We start from the raw sequence: 13,131 nt of genomic DNA, 5'->3' as shown, positions 1-13,131 counted from the left end.
TGCCAAGAGTCCCTGAGGGAGATGGAGGGGGATACGGGGTACAAGAGAGGACAGGATCAGCAGAGTGCACGTGAGACTGCGTGGGGTGCGCTTAGAGATGATGAACACGCTTGCAGGCAATAATCTATAAGCTGCGTGTGCAGGCAGGGAAGTGGACCGCATGAGCATGTGAGCCTGACGACCGTGCACGCAAAGCCGAGTCCTCCCGGGACGGAGGAGAAGCTGATGAATGTGGATGCACGTGAGGTGGACTTTGTGTGTGTGAAGGAAAGGAAAAGATATGAGAAAGGAGAAAAGGAAATGAGAGTCCTTCTCTACTTCCTGCGGGAATGAAATGGGAAAGATTACGGCTCACAACGCAGCCGTATTTTTAAACCATTATCTGGAGATTACAAGCTTTATTTAGAGGTAATCCATCAGGAGAAAACAAAAAGGTTTCCTCTGTTAAATATGTTTATCAGAGATGAGGAGTGTCATGCCAGCATGTATGGTATCTTGACAAGTGTAGCATCTGATTCAAGCTGAAAATGTCAGATCAAGGAGTGCAAATGATTGATCAATGCATCGGACTGTACTTCAATCACAGTCTAACACAAACGCTGTGTCTTATTCAGATCCGTCCTCCTTATTCTAAAGTAGTCCGAGTGTACTTCAGCAATCCAGCTGAGATCATTAACCAGACAATCATTTTTCAATTCTCCATAATTACATCTTAATCTTGAGAAAACAAAAGTTGGTTTCTCGTGGTAAATGATATCGCTACCCAGAGAAATCTGCCTTTTTTTTTCATCTGGGGATAACGGGATAATTAACTCATGATCTCGAGATAATGGCATTCAAAAACGGTAAGGACAACTGTCAAAATGTCTGCAGTGAAGATGGTCTATTCAACTAATTGGACTTGATTTAAAAAGACACACACCTGTATATCAGGTACCAAAATTCAGACCATATCCACACCATGAAGTCAAAGGAAGCTCCCCATAGACCCGTAGATAAATTCCAATTCACAGTGCGCTCCATTATTTTGAAATGCAAGTAGTTTTTAACCAGCAGGGGCCGGAGGCATACACCCCAGAAAATCTCCCTCATTAGACCTGTCGAAGAGAGAAACTGACTGTGTTTCATCAGAACAAATAAACTCACCTTATGTTTCCAGTCCACCTCATCAAATCACTCACTGCTAAAATGTTCATCTTGGCATTTCATAATTATACAGACGGGCTGATGCTCTTCTGTTCAGATACAACCCGGCAACTTTGATAAGGACTTGGACAACTTGGCAACAAGAAAAGCAAACATTTGGTGCTGTAACATTCAAAGTGATGTTATGGTAAATGTGAAGATATATAAAGTAAAAGCTCCAGGCTATAATCTGTTTGCGTCAGAGACATGTCTTCTTGTGTAAGAAAACCGCCTCAGGAAATAACACAGTAGATAATTACCTCCTGAGACGACGAGTGCTTTTTGTTTGGAAATTTCTACAAAAAAAGGCTCCGGCACACAAACTCAAGCGTGCACTTCAATTCGCTTGAGCAACTGGCAGCTCAGAGTCATCGACAAACAAAACGAACACACTCTGCCTCACTACAGACTGTTGGTTAAAGGTGAAATTCCTGGTCTCAAGCTTCTCATTGTGATGGCACTCTTAAGTTTATAAAGGTTTGGTAACTTGGAAGATGTGGAGACATTCTGGCTGCATAATACCAACAGTTTAGTGACATGATTCTTTATGGTAATGCTTAAGAATAAATTATTTGTATCTGAATAGAAGTTTCTTTTTGTTTTATGAAAAATAAAACAACAGATGACCTTAATATATTTAGGTCATCTGACCTAAAATGTAATGATCTTGTTGGAAATATTTCAGGTTTGCATGGTAGCCTCTGCCACCAGTGTATGAATGTTTGTGTGAATGGATGAACGGTGATCAGTGAGACTAGAAAAGCTCTATGTTTGTCGGTCAAATTGGGATTCTTGCAGGTTTTTTTGCTTTGGAAAGTAGCCTAGTAGTCTGTTAGCGGAGCCATGTTGTTAACTCTGTCGTTTGTGACACCAGCACCAACATTAACACCACAGGACAACACACGGAAGAAGGGAAAGTTGAAAAGTTGCCTATTGCCGCTTTAAATATAATTATTATGAAAGATTAATTATGTGTAATATTATTCCTTTAATATCTATATTGCTCTCTTTAATCTTTATAATATTGACTTTGCTCTTGTTCTGTTTAGATAAACAGAAATCGAGTGTAGCACACACTGTACAGGCCTGTAGACATGCTCGTACAAAGATTCACAAACACACCTGCTATTATTAAAATGATTCGCACCTTCAGACATTTTTATAGACCTTTAATAGCATGTTGCTCTCAGAAAATCGTAAATGGGATGCAGCACGTTAATGATTTTTCACCCACCCTCTCAGATGTTTGTACATGTTCAGGAATCTCCACCTACAGTGACAAACAATGCAGCTCTGCAAAGTGAAAATCATGGTAATCACTATCATCATCTCTATAATGTCACATTTCTTTGCCCTGACTGCTGGGTGGATATTTTCCATTGCAAAACAAACATTTTAGTTGCTGTTTGCATTGGAGACGCCGCGCAAACAACATCTTTTCTTCCCCTAAGTGAGGCCCTTCCTGCACTCAGTCTGACCCACCCAACATAAAGTTTCCATATTCAGTATTTTGTTTTATTTTGTGCATAAAGGTACCCATTTCTTAAGATATGAATACGATGACACATTCGACAAATCAAAGTTTTTTACTGATTTATTTCAGTATAAAGACATGCTGAGTCTTCAGCGTATAGTTCCCATTTCTCCCAATGTCTTCTGCCAATCAACAGAAGTTTGAGATATTGGCAACGTTACGCATGACTGTAATAAACAGAGTAGAAGAAGTAGAGGTCACAAACCTGGAAACAAAACCAGTTGTTTGCCAACAGGAAATTATCTGGTAACTAACAGCATCATCTTCTTCTTCTCAGTGGAAACAGATGATCAGGTGGTTTAACGATCGCGATGTCAGAACTTTTTGAGCAAAGGTGCATCCATCTTCCACTGAGCACATTAACTGTTTATTTTAAGTTTATGCTGTCTGCATCATCGTTTCCAAAAATCGGTTTCTGCCCAGCCAGACATAAACACCGAAATGTCTTCACCCTAGAAGGAGTTTCCAAAAGGTCTGTTTTCAATAACCTAAGTGCCATTTACGTGTGCACGAAAGGCCAAAACACATTTTAAAGAAATACCTGTTTCACTGGCGAACTGCAGAAATTTAGACTGTCACACAAACTTGAATGTCTTCTCACTCAAAATATATTTAAAATAAACAAAAAATACCACAACCAAAAGAAAACCATCGCAGTCTCAAATCATACAGAAAGAAACTCCATGTACCGATGTGACATGAACTGCAAAGCAGTCCTCTCCTCATCACAAAGTCCACCCATGCTGCAGCTCCCTGAGGCGACTCGGGGAAAATCACATCAGGTCCCGTCTGGCTCCAGCAGCAGCCCGTGGTGCCCTTCCACGGGACGGCGGCCCAGGATGGATCGAGCTGTCTCCCCGCTACCTGCCGACTGCTCTCACCTTGTCTTTGTCTCCCCAGAGGCAACGGTGGTGTCAGAGGAATTAGGTAGTGATGCATCTACCGCGCCTTCTGTTAGGATTCATGGTGCTCGACACACTTGGAAAATGTGTCACTGCTGGCCTCTGCCATGTGCTAATCAAGAGGAGGAATGAGTGATGCATCAGATCATCAAATTTATTCTCACACACTTAAAATGCATACCACCAGAGACAAGTCAACTTTCTCTTAGCTTCACAGACGTAAAACCCCTCATGACTGGTGTACACAGAAAGCTGGAAGTAGTTTGATTACAGCAGCATCAGATTATGAAACTGAGATTCTGAGGACACGCTCCCGTTCTGGTCTCACCCTGATCTCTTGACCTCTGTGGGCTCAATCTGGCCATATCTGGTATTTCACATCCCACCCGGCCGTAAAACTCTCAAATTTAAGAATTCCCAGCAGGGTTTCTGTCTGGTTTAGTCAGAACCACATGCTCTTGTGGGTTGACTTCCTCAACTTCCTTCCCTCAGTCAATTCCTCGACTGTCTACATGCAAATATGTTGCGAGGATGATGACAGAGATACGACAGTGAGCGGCTGTACTTCCATGAAACCCACTCAGACTCGCTGAGCAGCTAAAAGTGTGTCATGAACAACTATGCGTGCCGAGTGGGCGTGGATCGACTCTGAAGTACGTCAATCGTTTCACAGAGTCGTCGCAGGGGGAAAGAAAAGGATGCTTTGTTCAACGTCGAATTGTTTTCTATCCAGCATGGAGCCACATGAAAGCATCAGAGTGACTCAGATTTAATGGAGATTCGCATTCAGTCATCATAGCAGCAGAGAAGAAACTGAGTCAACACAGAAGCTGAATCTTTTGTACTTTTCTTCACATTCTTCTTCCCGTGACTCATGAACAAACATGATTATGAATGTCAGCGGGGGGGGGAAGTTTAGCATTGTTGTTGAAGCTTTCGTGCATCTAATATGCGACTGTGTATCTCATTCCTTGTTTTGCTACCTCCAGTGCTGCCCACACTCATCAGTATTCAGGGTGACTCATGCATATAAAGTGTGAACCTACAGATTTCAGCAAAGGAGCGCTGACAGGCAGCACGTCAAGTAATCTTCTCAGACTTGTTTTTAATTAATGGGACATTTGTTGAGGAGAAGTTGAGCAATGACGAGCAATAATGAGAAGATTAAGATGCATTTTTTAAGTATCTGACCACTGCAATGTTTTTTTGCAGTTCATGTTTATTTGCCAGAAAACATACAGCGACTGTGCGACTGCAGTTTTCCTGTGTGTGCATCAGACGGATGTGACCTGAAGACCAGTGAGAACGTCAGCCCTCTTGTTAGCAAAATGACCCCCTGAGATCACTGATAGGTTCACCGCTGTCTTGCGAATTTTTACATTTTGTCTTACATTCTCCCCACAGGCAGTTCAAAATCAGTCTGTTCCAACCTGCGGCGCTTATAAGCTGCAGTGTGAAGCAGCACGACTGTGAACCCCCTCAAATCTGAACTGAGGGCACGAGAAGAGAAGAAGAAGCCAGAAGTTTTTAAATATTTGTACTGGGGGTCGACTGATATGGTTTTTTTCAGAGCTGATACCAATTCTGATTATTAGAGATCAAGGAGACGGAAAGCTGATATTTGGGACTGATATTTGTTTGCAGTAAAAACTCTTTGAGTCAAAATCAACCAGTGATGGAATGAACCTAAGTTCAGTTAATTCAAGTCCTGTCATTAGATACAGTTTTGAGGTACTTTACTCGAGTGTTTCCATTTTCTGCAACTTCATGCTTCCTCTCCATTGCATTTATTTGACAGATTTACTAGTTTCTTTGCAGATTCAGTGTTTATAGGTTATTACTTTTGACGTGTCACCAATCAGATAGAATTGTGGACGGGACATTGTGTGAGAGAACGTTGCATCAGAGCCAAAGTAGCACATTTTAAAATGTGTTTTATCAGCATTCTGACAGAAAAATCACTGATACCAATTATCAGAAAAGGCTTAATATTGGCCCCGATGATCGGTCTGCCCCTAATTTGTGCCACTGAATATCATTTCAGGATAACTCAGGACATCTCCCGCCCTGTTTGTGGTGACCAAAATAGGTCAGTTGAGCCAAAACATAATGTTTTATAAGCCCAAATGTAACCAGAGCGTTAGCACAGCACTTTCACTACGTAAAGTTGAAAATCGAACCTAAAGAAACATAATAATGCGACATAGCTGGGGTTTGCAGAATCGTACCTTGCCAGCGCTTATTCTGACGATTGTGTTGGTTAAAACTGAACTTTGTCCGACACTTTGGTTTAATTTCGGTCTAACAGCTCGGTTTTCTTACTTCGTGCATCTTAGCCACAGAGCCACTGGTGTGTCTGAGGACTTTTACTTTGTATTTCCAAAAGACAATCAAAGAGTGCAGGCAGTAGTGCCACGTGTTGGATTTTGTGATGTGAGCCATTTCTCCTCTTTTAGACGACCAAGTCTCCTGAATGGAAGTCAGTTATGGAGAGGATACGTTCATCTCCCTGGAGAAAAAAAGAACAACAACGAATGCTGAGTTTACAGAGTGTGTAGGAGAGAGAGAAGAGTGTCTCACACACATCCATCTGTGTGTGTGCTTATGTGTATCTGTGTGTGACTGCCGTCAGCACTATAAGGCCAGTGGACATCTGCTTGGCCCGTGTTTGCAATCCCAAGTAGCCTGAGCCGAACAGCGACATAATGAGGGTACAAAGCAGCTGGTCTCTCTCTGTGTTGATGTGAGAGTGCATCTTAAAATGTGGACACAAAGCCGTCATTAGGTGTGTTTGTGTGTGTTTAGCAGATAGTCAGGACACAAAGCAGCCTTTATAGACAGAACGAAATTGTCCCATTCCCCGCTGAGAGGGCTGTCTCAGGACAAGAGTCTGTGTGTGCGTGTGTTTGTGTGATTGTCACTGTGTGCACCTAAAACATGTCTGCACTGACACTGTGTCGCTTTCAGCCATGATAGCGTGGGTGTTTATGATCATAGCATGCGTGGTTGTGTGTCTGTGTGTTTCAGCACACATTTCTACATGTTGCATTGTGTGTGTGTGTGTGTGTGTGTGTGTGTGTGTGTGTGTGTGTGTGTGTGTGTGTGTGTGTCTTAGGACTCGGCGTCTCATTCACAAATAGTTTCCACCGTTGGTCAATAGCAGTTGCTTGGATGCCAGTCGAGTTTGTGTGCCAGTGGACACACACACACACAAACTCTCTCTCTCTCTCTCTCTCTCTCTCTCTCTCTCTCTCTCTCTCGCTCGCACACACACACACACACACACACACACACAAACACGGCTGAAGGTGACTGTTTTAATGCCAAAGTAGAAATCTCAGCACAGCATGTTGCAAAAGCAAAGTTGCTGAACTTGTGTGCGTGTTTCATGTGTGTACGCACATGCATGTCTGTCTGTGTGTTTGTATAGCTATGCAAGATTTCAGTGTGTGTGTGTGTATGCACGTGTGTGTGCGTGTGTGTGTTTGATATTCAAATTCAGCTCCTTGCTCTGGGTCAGAGGGAGGTGAGTGTGTGTGTCTCTTTCGTAACATCCCTCAGCACTTCAGCACAGACAGACCAACTTTCTTTTGCAGCAATTCATTACGTATTAAATTCACAATCTTATTGTTGTTGTTATTGTTGTTATTGACATGCAGTGGTTCCCACATATAGACTTCACTTGCTGCGCAGGTATATTAACAACCGCCAAAGTACATCTGGCGACCCATTTTAGCATTTGTTACCTAATTTTTTTTTTTATTTGTCCGAGAGACTGATGCCAAACTCGTGGACGATGTACTCCAGGTGTGAATCTTCACTGGCCTCAGAATTCGATTTGATAACACGGCTACTTTTTCATCGTTGATACATGCAGAAGAAAAATCAAAATTTCTTTTTCTTTTCGAAAGTCCCTCCAATAATCAGACTGCAGCAGGTCAGGACTGATCAGCTGGGTCAGTTGCTGAGTAACACACAACATGTGACTCGTCCAGTTTGTGCTTCCCAGCAAAGTCATAAAATCCAACATGTGCCCAGATGTCCACTTTCAATTCATATCTTCTAACAACAGCCACATAAGCCTTACGTCCACCCACAATTCAATGCATAAGAGCGATGTTGTGATGTAGCTTTACAACTTTATTGTCCAATCAAGACTTGAAAGTGAACAATAAACATCGGCTGCAGACTCTCAGTTTTATTAAAAAGCACGAAGTGAAACAAATAAAGATGCATTTAGCATTTTTAAATACATAATACATATTGAATATTTTCAAAGTTCAGCTCGTAATCTACATTTCTGGAGGGTCCCTCCTCCTCCTCCCCTGTGTGTCCCGCTTGCCTGGCCTGTGTGAACCAGTTCATTCATGTCAGAGTGTGTTTGTGTGAATGGAAGAAGGTGAATGAGTGTGTGTGTGAAAACAGATACTGTTGTTCCGCCTGTCACTGCAGGTCGTAGCTGCAGCTCAGTGGCTTCGTTTTCATTGTGAAGCTCCCCCTCTCCTCACCTCCGCTGGCCGTTATTGTGCGTCTGTCCCATTGAGTTGAGGTCGTGAGTAGATGACGGAGTTAATCACTTGTTGCTGTGTGAGTTGGAAGACAATCGTATCCCAGTAACAGGAAGTCTCAGGTGTCAGTGTGTGTATTTCCATGAGCAAATCTGTGTCACCTGCGCATGTATGTGTGCGACACACGTGATAATTAGGCCGCAAGTGACGTCATTCTGAAGCGTGACTTACATATCTTAAGGTCAGCGTGGAAAGAGTTAACGAGGGAAAATCGTTGAATAAATAATTAACCTTCCTCATTAATATCTAATGAGCACAATGCAAAGCTGATGGATGTCACTCGGCTGAAGAACTCAAACATCTAGAACAGACAATCAAATCAACACAAGACTTTCTGTGGCACGCATGAAGGTGTCGGAAAAAAACTGAAAAATGTTTTTCTTACTTAAAACAAAGAAGTAATGTTTCCCATTCATACAGCTGTGTTTCCTATGATGGCCTGTAAGATGTATTGCATTTGCTGCTTTCTAAAAGTCTGTGGTTTGTTACATTCGGCTCAAAAGTACAAACGTCTTGAGGGAAAAAACTGTGGAGAGCTTCAGTCATGTGACTAGTGGTCGTTCAATGAGAAAGGTTGTGACACGCCACTGACATCTCTGGAAAATAAACAAGTGAGAGGATTTACAGGATGAAAACTGAACTTTTCACACTCTACTCACTTTTATCTCAACCAAACAAGTTGTTTTTGAATCTTAATCTAATCTGTAATTCAAGTTGTTCGACTTATCCTAAAGTAACCATTAGCTAACCTTTTCACGTGATCAGATATTTTCTCGTGCAGTAGACTAACAGAGAGTCCTCTCTATACATTCAGTTTCTATGTCCTCATCTTTGCCTCGACGTATGTCCTCGAGCTGCTGGATGAGATGAGGATCTCAGAGCTATCCCTTTACATGACACGTGAAATATTCAGGAGCCTGGTCACGTTTCCATGGGTGTGCACCTCGTCTCGTGCCAGCGTGAGCTGGGTGACCTATATCATTTTCACAGCCTTTATGTTTACATGTAGGCCTATAGCCGGGACGGAAAATTAATCTGTCACGGTTGAATAGAGGGATAAATACAGTATTTTGGATCAGATTGCATGAGTGTTGACTCCGATCCTCATATTGTTGAATGTATCCTACTGTACATGTTTGTGTATCTGAGGGCTCTGAATTAGTTTTAACGAATGGTTTTCACTGACAGACTGACAGTTGGCTTAAAGCACCTCAAGTTTGTTTCTTGAAAGTGTCAAACATTTGGCAACGTAATCTCCAAGATGACACCTGTCATCCCGGCTAGACTTAAAGGTGTTGTGAGTTGTGTGCAGGTAATAGCAGTCAGGAATGTTGAGGACTGTGTGTGGAGACCGGAGGCTGTGTAATCACTGTACAGATCAGACTGTTGTCCTTTCAGAGTGCAAGCTGTTTCCTGGAAAAGTCTTTTTTAAAATTTAATTCAAATGCATTTTATCATCATCTACTTACTTTAGACTCTCGACACGTCCTCCAACTTGCGCACCCACTTCAGTTTGGTGCGCTAACGCTTTTAGCTTCGCCGCTACAGTGATGATTTCAGCTTAAAAAAGGGTGAAATAGGAGCTTTTTATCAACCATCTGTTAGAGCTGACACAGCTGCTGTTTTGACATTTCACAGTGTGACAAGCACATCATGGTTCTTTCTCACTGACTCACAGAGAAAACATGAAATAATGAAGTTTGATGTTATATGATTGAGCAAAATTACTGTCTAATCAGCAATAATCATGGTGTTTGGGGGGAATCGTTTCAGCACATTTGAGTCAAAGACGGACACAGACGGACATGTGGCTGTTACTGGAAAGACTAAACATGACAGTTAAAGCAACAAAGACGGTGTTTGAACGAGCCCAAAGTGATTAATGTGATTAGTGACTGACTCCAGTTATAAGGTCAACTGAAACTGTCTGTGATTACCTCTTCAGTTTAAGACACTAACTTTTCTCTGTTATGAAACTGAAGAAGAGTTTTTGAAGTAAGTACACACGATGTTCTTAAAAAAGAAAGATTGTTACTGCTTTACTACATGTAGGAAAGATTTTTATGCATATTCAACTTTTCCAAACACATCTATCAGCAGAGACGTAAACCACATGTTCATGCAGAGACCAAACAAACTTTAATTTAATCAATTTGAGGTAGCGTGTCGGATCAAATGGCGTTTTTTTCCAGCAGCATGTTTGGCCACGTCGAGTCAAACCGAGCTGTACCAATTTGCTTTTCCATCACCAGTTTTACTGCGCAGAGTTGAGCTGGGCCGCGCTCGTGATGGTCCTGCTCCGGAGTAGCACCATGCCGGGCCCACCCCCCCTCAGAGCAGGCGGTGTGACTGCAGCCAACCTGTAACGAGGTCCCGTCTCCCCCTAAAAATCGATACTCAACTGAAGTCGGTGCAAGAAACCTGAGAGAAAGACGTTTTTAGTCAGTGTGTTCAGCTCTCAGGGTTAGGGTTAACTGAATCTCTTTAGGTTCTCTCGTCCTGTTTGTTCTTTCAAACTAGGGATTAATGATTAATCATTAAACTGACAGAGATGTATCACAAATGTATCCAAAAGTATCTTGTTTGTAACTGAATTAGCGGAGCCACTTTGTTAGCGTTGATTCTTCGATAGTACTGCGAGGATCGAGACAAGCACGTCGTTGGTTTGAGACACACCTTCAGGCCCAGTTGTGGTAGAAATGTAAATCCAGACCGGCAGATGTGATGGAAAAACGGCAAAAGTTGCTGTGAGGCTGCTCATTAGCACCACTGTAGTCTCTGATCCACTGATCTCACCCAGCTGAGTTAAATCTCTCCCGTCGCTACCAATATTCATCACTGCGCCGGATTTAAAAGGGTTAAAACACTTAATGCCACTTTTAAAACGTTCTCATGTGAGCGCAGATAAAAAAAGAGAAAAGGAGATGAAAAGTTGAGGTGCTGGTGGAAAAAGGTTTCAGTGTTTATATTCCATCATGAGAGAGGAACATGTGGCAGCTCTGTAGCTTCATTAGCACCAGACTCTTAACTGCTGTTTATTTAGAGAGGAGTTGGCCAGTGTAGTGTTCTGGCCTGTGTGTGTGTGTGTGTGTGTGTGTGTGTGTGTGTGTGTGTGTGTGTGTGTGTGTGAGAGAGAGAGAGAGGGGGGGAGTGTGTGTGTTTTATCCCCATTGTTAATCTTGTGACACATGCAATCTGGATTACGCTGCTTCTGCTCTGGTTTCACACATTTACATTTCTGGGTCATTCAGTCCGTCTTCTCTATTTCTACCTGCCTGTATTTATTACCTGTCTCTTCCCATTTACCTCCATGTAGATCTCTCCTTTCCTCACACTCACCATGTGCATCTTTTCTTTAGTTTAGTAAAGAACAGAAAGAAGCAGAAGTCCAGCAGTTTCGGTAACATGCTTGTTCGCCTTCTTATCCACTGTCAAAGATTCGTATCAGTTTGGCTACAAGAAGAAATGAGTTTGTTTCACATTGGTTACATTGGACAGCTGATGTGCAGCAGAATATCGACACTTTATGACCTGTTTCTGATCCCAACAGTCTGCATATTTTATGCGTTCAATGTTGCCAGCTTGTAACCGCCATGGCCGTGTTTTATGGGCCGTGATATGGTCGCAGGAGCTGGTCGAGACCGTTCTAGACAGTGCTCGTGTTTCCATCGGCTGCGCCACGGCACGTTTCAGCGGTGTCCCAGAAGCGGCTCTGCTCTGCTCTATGGATGTGCCAAGTCTATTTTTGACAGAAGCAGATCGAGCCAGACAGGAAGTCAGACAGCTTCTACTGTGGTTGAGTAGGATAACGTAGTTATTGTTTCGTTTTTTGTCTGTTTTAAGTGTGTTTATTGTAAATATTTCCGACTTTGTTGTGCTGTAGATCCTGAGTCGGCACACAGTGTTTTATTTTGAAAATTACACTTGGATACACTGTGCCGTTCTACACACAAATCAAAGAAAAATGAATAAACACAATGTGAGCGAGTCAACAACATCAGGCGGGCACGACGCTCCTCACCTGAAACGCTCCCAGCGGGGAATGAAGCAGCGTCGGAGTCAGCAGGTAACAAAGACGAGCCCGGTGTGTTTCTCTTGCTTTGTTCTGGAATTATCTCAACAAATTGTTTACTCTTATATAATGTAGAAAATTAGTTCCACATTTTGGGAAAGGCTACATCCAGCGGCTGCTTAGTTCAACCTGAGACCTGTGGGAAGCAGCTAGCATGGCTCGGTCCAATGAGAATCCACCCACAACACCTGTAGAGCTCAGTGAACAGCAAGTACACAACAAGTATAAAAACAACACGTTGTGCATTTATATGCCAGATTATTTATTGGTAGGGCGTAGTGAGAGGACGGCTGTTTCCCCTTGTTTCCAGTCTTTGTGCTAAGCTACGCGCTAACCGACTGCTGACAGTGGCTTCATATTTACAGCTCACACATTAGAGTTTTATGGATCTTCTCATCGAACTTTCCTCTCGATTGCAGGTAATCATATTCCCCAAAATGTGCGAACAAAAGCACAATGTTGATCAGCCATAACTGTTATATCATATCACTGTGTGTTACAGCAGATGTATGAATCACTCAATATCTAAAGGGCACTGTCGATATATTTTCTTCTGTGTCTACCTACACATCCTCTTTGTAAGCATCTCTTCATACAACATGAAATGTTTGTCTGTGTGTTTTGTGAAGCAGCATGGTTCATGTCAGGACAGGTTTCTGAGTCTTAACTCCTCTTTTATAGGACCGGGAACACATGGACAACATCTCCCCTGCATCTGTTCACTGAAAGCTTCCATCTGCCTTGGCAACAACAGAGACGCTCGGTGGGAGGGAGCGACGGGAAGGACGCACACAATGGTACACAAAAGAAAAAACGAGTTGAAGAAGGAGTGTGTAGGTGTGGGAGAGGACAACAAGATGAGATAAAAGA

The 13,131-nt window shown here is 42.6% G+C and overlaps 1 protein-coding gene across 3 annotated transcripts in view; it reads left to right on the top strand.

Annotated features, from left to right (window-relative positions):
• cxcl14 (chemokine (C-X-C motif) ligand 14) overlaps window positions 1–13,131 on the top strand; it is a 125,875-nt gene that overhangs the window by 90,622 nt on the left and 22,122 nt on the right. For all 3 annotated transcript variants that reach the window (XM_084353200.1, XM_084353198.1, XM_084353199.1), the window contains one exon: window positions 12,943–13,058. The gene's annotated coding sequence lies outside the window, so the exon portion shown is untranslated. The remainder of the gene's footprint in view (window positions 1–12,942; window positions 13,059–13,131) is intronic.

The sequence above is a fragment of the Pagrus pagrus genome (assembly GCF_965226575.1).
Source record: "Pagrus pagrus genome assembly, chromosome: 5".
Lineage (NCBI taxonomy): Eukaryota > Metazoa > Chordata > Actinopteri > Spariformes > Sparidae > Pagrus > Pagrus pagrus.
The sequence above is the reverse complement of the archived record's forward strand: the minus strand, read 5'-3'. Positions and strand labels throughout refer to the sequence as shown.